Source organism: Crotalus tigris, unplaced genomic scaffold (assembly GCF_016545835.1).
Source record: "Crotalus tigris isolate CLP2741 ecotype Arizona unplaced genomic scaffold, ASM1654583v1 scf7180000019431.395589, whole genome shotgun sequence".
Taxonomy (NCBI): Eukaryota; Metazoa; Chordata; class Lepidosauria; order Squamata; family Viperidae; genus Crotalus; species Crotalus tigris.
Window position 1 is genome coordinate 281,339 of NW_024097536.1, and position 13,703 is coordinate 295,041.

Genomic DNA, 13,703 nt, shown 5'->3' on the forward strand with positions numbered 1-13,703 from the left:
GACTTTCCGTTTTTTTTTTTTTCCTTCGAAGACGTTTCGCTTCTCATCCAAGAAGCTTCTTCAGCTCTGCTGCAATCTGACACATTTCCTCCGAGGTTAATGAGATTTACTTTGAGACAGGTGTACATGTCTGCTCTGGAGGATCTTGGAGCAAAAGCCCTGAAACCCTCCGCCCCCCCCCCCGCCCCCAGCAAAATGAGCAAAGCAACTGTTTCTGACAGTTATTCTATAAGTTCGAGAGATGCCAGGACGGCCATCCTGCAAATTGTGTAGAAGCCTTTGGAAAGCCTACTTGCCGTGAAAGGCTGATTAAGGTAAGGAAGGAGGCTGGTTGCGTTTCTGATCTTTGCCAGCCTCCCAAAGACTTCTGCAAATTTGCTTCCTTGTTCAATGGTGTGTTTTGATTGCTTCTTGTCTGATTTGATCCCTGCTTCCAAGATTCAGAATCACTTCAGACAATCTTGATGGGTGTTACCCTCCTTCCCAGAAATATCAATTCACGTATCTCACCTCAGAGAGAAGTATCACCTCTCTCTCTCTCTTCCTCTCTCCCCCTCTCCCTTTCCTCCCCCCCCTCTCTCTCCCCTCTCTCTCCCTCTCCCTCCCTCCCTCCCTCTCTCCCTCTCCCCCTCTCCCTCTTCTTCCCCCCCTCTCTCTCCCCTCTCTCTTCCTCTCCCTCTCTCTCCCTCTCTCCCCCTCTCCCCCTCTCCCTCTTCTTCCCTCTCTCTCCCCTCTCCCTCTCCCTCCCCCTCCTTCTCTCTCCCTCTCTCCCCCTCTCCCTCTCCTTCCCCCTCTCTCTCCTCCTCTCCCTTTCTCTCTCCATCTCCCTCCCTCCCTCCCTCTCTCCCTCTCTCCCCCTCTCCCTCTTCTTCCCTCTCTCTTTCTCCCCTCTCTCTTCCTCTCCCTCCCTCGCTCCCTCCCTCTCTCTCCCTCTCTCCCCCTCTCCCTCTTCTTCCCTCTCTCTTTCTCCCCTCTCTCTCCTCCCTCCCTCGCTCCCTCCCTCTCCTCCCTCCTCTCCCTCTCCCTCTCTCTCCTCTCTCCCTCTCCTCCCTCCTCTCCCTCTCCTCTCTCTCCCTCTCTCTCTCCCCTCTCCCTCTCTCTCCCTCTTCCCTTTCTCTCTCCCTCTCTCCCCCTCTCCCTTTCCTTCCCCCCTCTCTCTCCCCTCTCTCCTTCTCCCTCCCTCCCTCTCTCTCCCTGTCCCCCCTCTCCTCTCCTTCCCTCTCTCTCTCCCCCTCTCCCTCCCTCCCTCCCTCCCTCTCTCTCCCTGTCTCCCCCTCTCCTCTCCTTCCTCTCTCTCTCTCTCCCTCTCCCTCTCTCTCTCCCTCTCCCTCCCTCCCTCTCTCTCCCTCTCTCCCCCTCTCCCCCGCCTCTCTCCCATGTATGCATCCATCCATCCATCCATCTACATATCTATCATTTATCCATCCCTCTCTCTCTATCCTGGCTATCCTGGGCAGTCATGGACCAAAGCTGCACTTGGGAGGATGAGAAAGCCAAGTGGCTCAGGAGGCCTTGTCTTGGAACCTGAATGGATGCCGGTTCATCTAGATTTTATGACTGGAACTCTTCTGCCTTGGGAGGAAGAAGCAGGTCTTAACTGGAAGTCCCTCCATTTAATTGTAGAGGGCTTGATTTCTGTTGAGTGCAGGATGGCTTTGATCACAGGTCTCTTGTGCACGTTTTTAATTCTTGACAGTTTTTTTCATTGTTTACATCAAGTACGAGAAGATGGATACATTCTTTGGAGAAAGGGATGGGGAAAAAGAAGTTTCTCTCTCTCTCTCTGTCTCTGTCTCTCTCTCTCTCTCTCTCTCCCTCCTTTTTTCCTTTCTCTTTCTCTCCCTCTTTCTCTCCCCTGTCCCTCTCTCCCTCTCCTTTTCTCCTTCTTTCTCTCTCTCCCCCCTTCTCTCCCCTGTCTCTCTCCCTCTCCTTTTCTCTCTCTCTTTCTTTCCCACTTCTCTCCCCTCTCCCTTTCTCTCTCTCTCTTTCTCTCTCTTCTTTTCTCTCTCTCCCTCCCTTTCTCTCTCCCTCCCTTTCTCTCTCCCTTTCTCCCTCTCCTTTTCTCTCCCTCCCTCCCTCCCTCCCTCCCTCCCTCCCTCTCCTTTTCTCTCTCACTCCCTCTTTTCTTTTTTTCCTCTCTCTCTCCCTCTTTTTCTCTCTCTCTCTCCCTCCCTCCTTGAGAACAATTGAGAAGTCACAGTGTGGGTGTGGGTATGTGTGTGAGTGTTTCTCATCATTTGTGCTGCTTTTTTATTGAGGGACCATATAGGTGCGTGAGAGACGGAAATACATGCACACACACACACACACACACACACACACACACACAAACTCAAATTGTGATGCCCCCAGGAAGCCTTTAATGCGTTCCACTGGACATATTCCATGATGCTCAGTGGATATATATATATATATTCTCCTCTCTACCTAAGTCCTTTTTTTTTTTTTTTTTTTAGCTCAGCTATGTGCCAGATCTGGCATTTTAAAATGCACACACATACACACACCACCTTGGCGCTGCTCACCTCTCTTTGATAGGAATGTGCTCAGAATTTTACTGTGACTCCCTGGAGGCTGGCCAGTTTCTGAGCAGCTGCACAGTTGGCTCCTGTATAGCCCTGTGGACCTTTCCAGAGGTGGCAAGCACTCCTTCCCGGACCTCTGTGCATTCTCAGGATCATAACACATCCCCTTGCTTACCAGATAGGTCTGGGATGCATTTTTTTTTCCTTGTCTTTGATTAGATCCTCTCTGCCTGTTTCCACTGTGGCCACCAAATTACTTTTGCTTAAGTGCCTCTGCTGGCCAGAGCAGCGGGTAGCCAAATAAAACACTCCGTCAGGTGAAACTTAAATATAACTTGTTTCTAGACATAACCGAGCAGCTGAGATGGGATGCTAAGCTTTGCTCTCACTCAGCAAGCTTTAATGTAGCAAGACTGAGATTTCCCCCCCCCCAGATTTCCTGAGAGCAAATCCTACAGGTTTCCTGCCTCTTTCTTTTCTCTCCCCCCCCCCCTTTCTCGCCTCATTCTTAAGAGGAAAAAGCTGTATAAATTCAAAGTATTCTTCTTGATGATCTCTAGTTGCACCTATGAGGAAGCTAATGTGTCTTCCATAGCATTCCACACAAAAGGGACTTATGAGACACCTCCTTCCTTTTGCTGTAAGAAACACTCAACAAGGGTTTCGAAATTTAGCTTTTTGTTATCCGAACAAAACAGGATTCAGTAAGTGAGCAAGGCAAGCTTGTCTGTTCTCCCTGTGAGTTCTCTCGAGTTGAAAGCTATGAATCCGTTAAGTAGAAGCAGGCTGGGCCTTATTCTTCTAACTCATCCAGTGAACATTTTAAAACACCTCTATATATGGAGTGAAAAGAGTGTCTGTTGACCCAAATATGAGCACTAGTTGTTCTTTAGATTATCATTATCATTCCCCCCCCCCTTGGCGTGTTTTATTAGCCTCCTTCCCATCCATCAGGAAATGCATAAGTAAGTTTGGATTATGAGCCTCCCCATCTGTGTGGCATGCACATATGTGCTGAGGTGCATGCATGGACACATAAGCTTCGTGGTGATTGGTTTTTTGGGGGGAGCATGGAGAAGGCGCACCCTGGATGATCGTAAGGAATCTTGCAATTGTGATGCAATCAGAGGCATAAGCTGAATATTGAGAGAATTCCTGGCCGTTTGTTCCTGGAAATTCTATGAGGCAACTGTGTTTAATCAAAACGACTTTGGACTGTTAAAGTGAGATGCTGACCGTAAAATGGACAAACTCCCCTTCCTAGATCAGACTAGGTTTTTATTTTTATATCTTTGAGTTGTGATGGGTTTGAAAGACATTCCGAATGCTATTGGTTTGGCGAGGAAGATAAAAGATTAAGTCTTGCTGTTTTAGTGAGCTTTCTCTCTTACATTGGGCAAAAGCAGCAAAACCTTTAGCACCAATAAAGGAGAATATTTGTAGCTCGGGGCTGAAGTGAGGGGTCCTTGGTGCTCTCTGAGCTGGCTGGTTTCCTTCCAGATGTTTCATTACCCAAACCTTATTCCCTTCTAACACTGATGATGTTACCTTGTTTAGGTAGTGAAACATCTGCAAGAAAAAAACCAAGCGAACATCAAGGACCCCACAGTTGTCGTCGTCGTCGTCGTCCTCCTCCTCCTCCCCTCTGCAAACCCCTCTCCCTTCTAGCACTGATAATGTTACCTAGTTTGGGTAACAAAATGTCTGCAAAAAGCAATCAAGACCAGAGAGCACCGAGGACCCCTAAAAGCTTTTAGCTCCCTTTAGCAAGGGTGTCCATGCATGCAGTTTTCTAACAATTAATCATACTGTCCTCATTGCATTTAAAAAAAAAAATCCTAAAGGCTTAATTTACTTTAGAGGTGGCAGTTTACTTCTTTTTGATCTGCTTTTTTTTTTCTACTAGCTTGCCAAGCCAAATTAGGCTTGTGGAAAATAAAGGAAGAATCACGATATCCCTTCAATTTCTGAATTACTAATAGAGATTTTTGGGGAAACTACCAGGGAAACATGACAGGGATTCAAGAATAGCCAACCAATCTCCCCCTTTTCCAGTTCAAAGGAAGTTTGGGTATTGTTTTAGTAATTTGCATATCTAGTCCCTTTTAACTAACTCCTGGCTTTCTCATTTGAGTCCATCCAGTTCATGCTCACATCTGACTGATTGCCCGTAACTTTACACACTGTTCCTCAATCAACATCACATCTGAGACTTCCCAAATGATAGTTCTGCATTAGCAGCTGCCAATGAATTTGCTGTATCCTTTTCTTACAGTGCCCAATTTTACATATTTGCAGTGGATTCTTACGGAGACAGCAAAGTTGTCTAAAAATAGCAATGCACAAACACTTATTCTTTGGGAATAGCATGTTTCATCCATGCAGAAATGGCATAAAAATGGCCCTGAGATTATCAAACTGTTTGGTGCTTTCCAGAAGCCTTGAGTTTAAACTTCCAGAATTTTTGCCGTTTTGTCCCACAATAGACTGAATCTGTTTTTGAGTGGGAGACATTTTTCATTTCCATTCTTGAAGCTCACAAAATTTAACTAGCCTTGCTTGAGCTACTTAAAAAAGTCAATTCCCTCTTCTCTTTGGAGAACAAGTCAATTCCCTCTTTTCTTTGGAGAACAAGTCAATTCCCTCTTCTCTTTGGAGAACAAGTCAATTCCCTCTTTTCTTTGGAGAAAAAAGTCAATTCCCTATTCTCTTTGGAGAAAGTCAATTCCTTCTTTGGAGAACAAGTCAATTCCCTCTTTTCTTTGGAGAACAAGTCAATTCCCTATTCTCTTTGGAGAAAGTCAATTCCTTCTTTGGAGAACAAGTCAATTCCCTCTTCTCTTTGGAGAACAAGTCAATTCTCTCTTCTCTTTGGAGAACAAGTCAATTCCCTCTTCTCTTTGGAGAACAAGTCAATTCCCTCTTCTCTTTGGAGAACAAGTCAACCCTCTCTTCTCTTTGGAGAACAAGTCAATTCCCTCTTTTCTTTGGAGAACAAGTCAATTCCTTCTTTTCTTTGGAGAATAAGTCAACTCCCTCTTCTCTTTGGAGAACAAGTCAACTCCCTCTTCTCTTTGGAGAACAAGTCAATTCTCTCTTCTCTTTGGAGAACAAGTCAACTCCCTCTTCTCTGTGACATCCCCTCAAGTACTGGAAGATGGTTGCCATCTCCTACTTGATCCTCCTCTTTGATTAGTCTGGCACAACATGTGAAGCCAGCAAAAATGGAGAGTTCACTGAACACTTTAAGCTTGCTTTTGAGTGGGGCTGTTGTGTGAATCCAAACATGGTACTTTATTTCTGTAAACCAAGATTAATTCAAGCATGGCTTAGCACCTTGTATGAATATCACCAAAGATTATGTAGATTTGGAAAGTTAACAGTACTGGCTGGAGATGATGAAAGTAGCTTGTGACAGCATCAGAGAAGATTAAGCCAAGGCGGACTATTTCAGACTGTCTCATTGGTTTATTAATTTATTAAATTTATAAGGCTCCCAACCCCATAGCAACTCTGGGCAGTGCACAATACTAAAAAGGGTGTGAAACCATCTTACAAAGAAGAAAGAGGATCGGGTGAGAGTCCATCAATTCTAGGAATCTTTGCAAGGCTTCCGTGAGCTAACAAGCACTACATTCAGTGTGATATGGAAATATGCTTGCCCTTTTCCACAGCCTTAAACTCCCCTTATGACTCCAGTATCAGTCATTTTGCTGCTTTCCGACAGAATTCACTGGTAGTAGAGAAAGCCAAAGAGAGAGAGAAAATATAACATTAGGGGATGGAAGGCAAACTGGAAGATTCAGCCCAGGGGTTTTGGATGTCATCTAAAATATTTGTAACGCCAGAATTTTTCTTGTAGGAAATGCTGCTTCAGAATTCATTGTAATCTACTAGCAGGAGAGGGTGTTGCATGACTCAGATGAATGTAGCTCAGAGTAAACAAACATGTAAATCATTGTGGGCTACAGAAAGAAGGAGAGAGACAGAGAGACAGACAGAGAGACAGACAGAGACAGAGAGAGGATGGACTTGGGGAAGGAGCGTTCAGAGATAAGATGCTTGCAAGGATCAGCTCTGCCAGGTGTGGGTCCATCTTAAAACAGCTGAGCTACTCGAAATAAAAATTAGGGTCAGAGATTGTCAGTCTTCATTGCATTTGCTTGTACCTAGGAGCCTGTTCTCCAAGATTTAAGGTGAACGCTTGTCATCTCCACAGATTGTACAAGCCTTTCTCTGTCCAGGACTATCTGAATCACTGGATTCTGAAATCTTTTCCCTGCATGAATTTGGATGGAAGCTTATTCACTTTAATCTGTGTCAGTTAGGAGCAATGTTAAGTCAATTTGAGTAGCTCTGCCTAGATCTATATTTTGCAGTGATATGCCCCCCGCTCTGGTGTGTTAAACATTGGGTTCACATAATGTACTAAGCCATAGTGTGTAGTCCATGGTTTATTGAATAAGCCTGGTTGGGTTCACCTAACACGCTAATCCATAAATCCATGATTTTCAAACCATGATAGCTGGCTTCTTGTCCTGCCTTTTGCCGAAGCCACATTAAGGCCTGGTGCAATTTTTGGACCCAACCACTCTAATGCTTTCTCAGGCCTATAAACATAGAGACAAACTGTCCAGCATTGACTTCACATTTTTTCATTCCAATTACTTTGACAAAAGAAGGTCTACAGTAGATTCAGTGTAGCCCTATTGCCAACTTTTCTACTTTCTCTGGGACAAATCAGACGATTGCAGCAATGGAGCTGCAAGATGGGATCCCAGTCAAGGTTGGTGGCTGTGGAGAAACAAGATGAGACAAAGCTCTCACATTCTCACATCTTGGAGGGAAAAGAGAGGATAGGATAGGGGAGGGGAGGGGAGGGGAAAATGAAAGGGAAAGGGAAAGGAAGAGAGAGGGGAGGGAAAGAGAAAGGAAGGGAAAGGAAAGGAAAGACTCATGGTGGCTTGGGAAAGATAAAGGAAGGAAGGGGGGAAAGAAGGAAGGAAGGAAGGAAGGAAGGAAGGAAGGAAGGAAGGAAGGAAGGAAGGGAGGGAGGGAGGGAGGGAGGGAGGGAAAGAGAGAGGGAAGGAAGAAGGAAGACTCTTCCCCCTCTTTTTGTTATTAGTGCAAAGTCATGTCTGACCCATCGTGACCCCATGGCCAACATTCCTCCAGGCCTTCCTGTCCTCTACCATCTTCTGGAGTCCATTGAAGCTCACGCCTCCTGCTTCAGGGACTCCATCCAGCCACCTCATTCTCTGTCATCCCCTTCTTCTATTGCCCTCCATCTTTCCCAGCATTAGGCTCTTCTCCAGTGAGTCCCTCATTAGGTGGCCAAAGTATTGGAGTTTCAACTTCAGCATCTGGCCTTCTAAAGAGCAGTCGGGGTTGATCTCCTCTAGGATTGACCAGTTGGATCGCCTTGCAGTCCAGGGGACTCACAGGAGTCTTCTCCAGCACCATAGTTCAAAGGCCTCAATTCTTTGGCGCTCAGCCTTTCTTATGGTCCAACTTTCACAGCCACACATTGCAACTGGGAAAACCATGGCCTTGACTATACGCACTTTTGTTGGCGTATGTCTCTGCTTTTTAGTATGCGGTCTAGATTTGCCATAGCTTTCCTCTGTCTTTTAATTTCTTGGCTGCAGTCCCCATCTGTAGTGATCTTGGAGCCCAGGTAGATAAAATCTGTCACTATCTCAATTTCCTCTCCATCTATTTCCACCTCTTTAGGAAGACATTTGAAACATTTAGCATCCCTAGAAGAAGGAATGGACTGAAAAATGGATTTACAAAGCTGAGGAAAGGGCAATGTGCAACTTATCTTCCCCCACCTATTGACAAGAAATTATGGTGTTTGTAGGCCAACACACCGAGAAGGAACTGAGTGAGAGAAACAGAACTACACACTGAAGAAATATTTAATCCCTAAACACATCAGTGAGGGTTTTTCCTATCAGACAGTCTCATCTATGGTCTCTTTCCCCAAAGCTTCATCCCTGGGATGGAATAGGGGAGTAATATTTCCTAGCCTTCTTCATTTATTCTTTTCATAATCTCTCATATATAAGAATGACGCCTTACAGATTTGAGAACTTCAGTACAACCATGAGTGTTATTTTCATTTGTAAATCAAGTATCTTGCAAGTACTGTACTGCAACCCGATTTAGGAAATTCTATAATAAAATAAAGAGGGAATGATCAGCTCAAATATTCATAGCACAGTAAATAAAAATGTTTTTCTTACAATAGGCTCTTCCTGTTCCAATAAGCTGTAAATGGCTTCCATATATCATTAGATGAAGTTTAAGAGATAATTGAATTTTCTTTCTTTTCTTTGAATAATGCATTGTGTTTACTTCAGCCAACCAAATCTTGGGGTATCTGCTGATGGAGGGTACTCCTATTTCTTTGCTCCCATTATATTTATGCATTGGTCAGACATAGTCTTCATCACTGTACATTTTTGGGGAAATGACACCTTTAATGACTCGTATAAAGTTGTCACAGGGTAAGATTAATGAGATTAATAACATCTCATTTAAAATCTCATTTATGAAAATCCAATATGGCTTAATGTTATCACCGGGCTGTTAAAGGTGTATAAAGATGACATCTGGTGCTTATTTTCCCACCAGCGTATAAAAAAGCAGAAATAAAGCATTTTATTTCCAATATTCACTGTACGCAAATAATCTCCCAAAGAGAGACCTCAAATGCTGTAGCTACTGCACACAGACTCTATAGATCAGGGGTCTTCAAACTTGGCTCTTTCATGACTGGTGGACTTCAACTCCCAGAATTCCAGGCACGCTGACTAAGGAATTCTGGGAGTTGAAGTCCACTAGTCATAAAAGGACCAAGTCTGAAGACCCCTGCTATAGATCAAGGTTTCTCAACCTTGGCAAATTTAAGATTTGTGAACTTCAACTCCCAGGATTCCCCAGCCAGCCATGTTGTCAGTTGGTGTGATAGAACAGGGGTCCCCATCCCCCCGGACTGTGGCCTATTCTGAACTGGGCTGCACGAGAGGCTGGCTGGAGTGTACAGCTCAACTTGTGTGAGTGGCCACTTTTTTGTGTGTGCATGTGGCAGACCACTAGTCACACCGGTCCACCACTCATGCATCCCAGTTCCTCTCTCCCTGTCCCCCCCCCAGCTGAGCCCCCAAGCTGCAAAGTTTGGGGACCGCTGTGATAGAATATATAGATAATCCTTGGCTTATGACTGCAACTAAGCCCAACATTTCCATTGCTAAGCAAGACGGTTGTTTAAGTGAGTTTTGTCCCATTTTATGACTTTTCTTGCCCCAGTTGTTAAGTGAATCACTGCAGTTGTTACATAACATGGTTGTTGAGTGAATCTGGCTTCCCCATTGATTTTGATTGTCAGAAAGTCGTGAAAAGGGAATCATGTGACCCTGAGACACTGTGACCATCATCAATAGGAGTCAGTTGGCAAGCATCTGAAGTTTGATCACTCGATCCTGGGGATGCTGCAATGGTCACAAGTGTGAAAAATGATCATAAGTCACTTTTTTTAGTGCTGTTTAACTTTGAATGGTCAGCTAAATGAACTGTTGTAAACAGAGGACTATCTGTAGCCTGGATTCTCAGGAGGGAGGGAGCACATTCCAGTCAAGCAAAAGACAACCGTTTGTGGGGGGAGAAAGAAAATGAAGAAGGCTCCTCCCTAATAATTCTTAGTTTTTGGTGTAAGGAAGTCTGCTTTAGTTTGGCAAGATTTGTCTGAAATGGTATAGGGTTTCCTGCCTAAGCAGGGGGTTGGACTAGAAGACCTCCAAAGTCCCTTCCAACTCCTATTCTATTCTATTCTATTCTATTCTATTCTATTCTATTCTATTCTATTCTATTCTATTCTATTCTATTCTATTCTATTAATATTCTATTCTATTCTTATTTTCTATTCTATTCTATACTATTCTTCTATTCTATTCTATTCTATTCTATTCTATTCTATTCTAATATTCTATTCTATTCTATTCTATTCTATTCTATTCTAGTCTAATTTTCTATCCTATCCTATCCTATCCTATCCTATCCTATCCTATCCTATCCTATCCTATCCAATCCTATCCTATATTTTATTCCATTCTGCATTCTATTCTATTCTATATTTTATTCCATTCCAGATTCTATTCTATTCTAATTTTCTATTCTATTCTAATTTATTCTTATTTTCTATTCTATTCTATTCTATTCTATTCTATTCTATTCTATTCTATTCTATTCTATTCTACTGATGAGGGACAATAAAGGGAACTGCTTAGAGAGCCCCATTTAAGAGTGCTTGATCACCCCCCCCCCCACAAACAAGATAAGGAAACTGTTTATCAGGACCTTGGACAGATCACAATCCATCCAAGCGGCACCTACTTGAAAAGTAAATTTGTCCACAAATTTGGGTCTAAAAAAGTGCTTCTCGGCCCATAGAAAATGTATCATCAGTCTTTAAAGTAGCCATATCCTTTCAAACATCACATGGCTGCTACTGGGGGGAATTGTAACAATAGGAAGAGAAGAAATAAAAATATTTTGAAATATATTTGCCAAATTATTTTTGACATGCAGCACAAATATATTGAATGTTTTACTTTATTTGTCTCCCAAACCATTCTTAAATCAGTGCCTTTGTCCAAACTATTATTTTTTTTAAAAAAATACTTTCATTTCTTTTTATAATCCTCCACTATTCTTCCTGTAACAACATTTCATTAAGATCCATCTAAAAAGAACTGGATTTCCTTTTCGAAACAAAACACATAGGATTATGATCTGGAAAAGAAATCCTTGATAATATCTGTACTTTAGAAAACTTAGTAGCCAAATTGTTTGAAATGTACATTATATCTATTCCACGTCTTTCAAAAAAGTGAGGGTATTCTCTTAAATTGCCATTTTTCTGTTTCTATTATGCTCACAAGCCCTAAAATTGTCCAAGAACTGAAAGAAAAATTTTGGTTAACTTGCCTTGACTGATTTTAATATTTTTCTCAGCAGTTCTACTTCTAGTTATGAATCTCGTTTGACATCCTGCTATGAGAAGGCTCAAAATATACCCTCAATGTTCAAAGAATGTGAATTGCCCAAGCAGATCAAGGTCACCTTAACTGGTCTACGTATATTATTCCACCAGATATGGTACCAGTTGTCATGATGAGGATAATATAATAAAAACTAAATGCTCTGAAAACTTCTCTATGTCACAGAAAAATGAAATCAAGTACGCTGTAATCTCACCAGCGGCAATTAAATAAATAACTATTAGCGGGCAACTGACTGTTTGATGATGGAGTCATGCGTGCAGGTGTTTTCATTCCAATGGATTCTTCCAGGTTTCAATCCACCTTCCCAGAAAGAGACATATACCAAGCAATTGGGGCCATAATTTATATACATGAAAACTGAATTTCATCTCTAGAACATCTCCTGATTTTTAAAGGCAATAGAACAATGTTTCCCAACCTTGACAACTTTAAGATGGATGGGCTTCAACTCTCAGAATTCTGGGAATTGAGGTCCACACATCTTAAGGTGTGTAAAGTTGAGAAACACTGCAATAGCAATAGCACTTAGTGTTATGATTCCAGCTAATGAAACAAAGAACTTCTAGGCATTTGTTTTCCTAAAAGTCTTTTATTGTTGCAAAATGTAGGCACAGACATAACGGAGGGATGCTAGGATCTAAGTTCTCTTCCTCTGAGCAGTTAAATTATCAGCATGTTCCCTCCCTAAATTAACCGTCATATCTCACATTATCCAATTAGTGTGAAGGTCAAATGTTGTCTTCCTCTTTCTTTCCCCGGGCTTTACCCCCAACCCCCCTTCTGCTCTGTATTAACCCCATAATTACCAGGCAATTCTGCATATTGTCGAAAGCAAGAATATACAATATTTGCAGCATTGACACTTAGACTTATATACCGCTTCACAGTGCTTTATGGCCATCTCTAAGAGGTTTATACAGTCAGCATATTGTCCCCAACAAACTGGGTCCTCATAGAGGAAAAGCAGAAGAGGTAATGGAGGAAAAACAAGACAAGTTTACTCTCTCCTGCCTTTAATAACCCCCTCACAGTGCCACAAATGTAACCCTTGAGCAAGGCTATATTGCAGAATTTAGCCATGTGCCTTTTCTTTAATATTGCTTAGGCAGTCTTCTATTATTAATCTTTGATATGTGGCTTATACGCTGAATTACCTGTCCTCAGAGAAGTGTTCCTCTCTAGTCTATTATTAGTCATTTCTGTTCTGGAGAGCTCTGTTTTGATTTTGGAGGTAAGATTAGGCTAGTGGCTTCACAGATGAAATAGACAGCTTTCATATTTCCTCTGCCTTTTCCGGTTATCATTAATATTTTGTCTGGAGACTGCACAACTGAACTGGATGTCCTTGAGGGTGTTTGGTGTTGGTTTCAGTCATTACATGCTGAATTGTCTAGATATTGTTTTGTTGTCATGTCTTAGCTACGCTGGAAGCCCTTGTGGGCCCCAGAGCTGATTGCAAATCTAATAACTGAAATAATTAATTTGGAGATATTGGATTAATGATTAGTGTGTAATTACTTTGACTTTTCTATTTGAGTTATGAATAGGGTGGATGGTGATCTCAGTAAGTGTTAATTATTTGCATTAGTAAGTATCTGAAGGACTGGTGCATATTAAAGATTGATAGCAGTTGGTATAATAGAGTTTGTACAACATACTAAGCCAAGTTAAAAGTTGGGGAGTTTGTGGTCCTGGGGGTTATGGGGAATCAGCTGCTGTCTTAGCGTATGTGTGTAGGTATGTGTATGTATCTCTCACACACACATAGAAAGGGATAGCAGATGGCACAGCAGGTTTTGAGGACACAGCCATTCTGTTTTGTAATTTAGCATTTTGTGTGAATTCACCCTGTATTCTGAGGGTTGCATTAAGTTCTTGAAGGGAGTATATGATTTGATATATTTAATACTATTGATTAATTAGATTCAGACAAACAGACAGAAAACTGTATGGAGAAGGCTCTTGTCTACATGCAAGCAGGACAACATAGCAAAGTTACTTGCAACTCACCATCAAGATCCCATCCCATAGCACAGAGATAGGCAACTTTTTCATCCTCTTTTTTCAGCTCTTCTAACTATGATTGTTAAAAATGACTGGTTCAGTTTCT

General features: G+C 42.4%; 1 protein-coding gene across 1 annotated transcript in view; it reads left to right on the forward strand.

Annotated features, from left to right (window-relative positions):
* Positions 1 to 244: 244 nt before the first annotated feature.
* The window catches only part of LOC120316620 (short transient receptor potential channel 5-like), a gene marked incomplete at its 3' end in the record, with an annotated part of 79,188 nt that continues 65,729 nt past the window's right edge, over positions 245 to 13,703 (forward strand). The window contains exon 1 of the mRNA XM_039362398.1: positions 245 to 314. The remainder of the gene's footprint in view (positions 315 to 13,703) is intronic.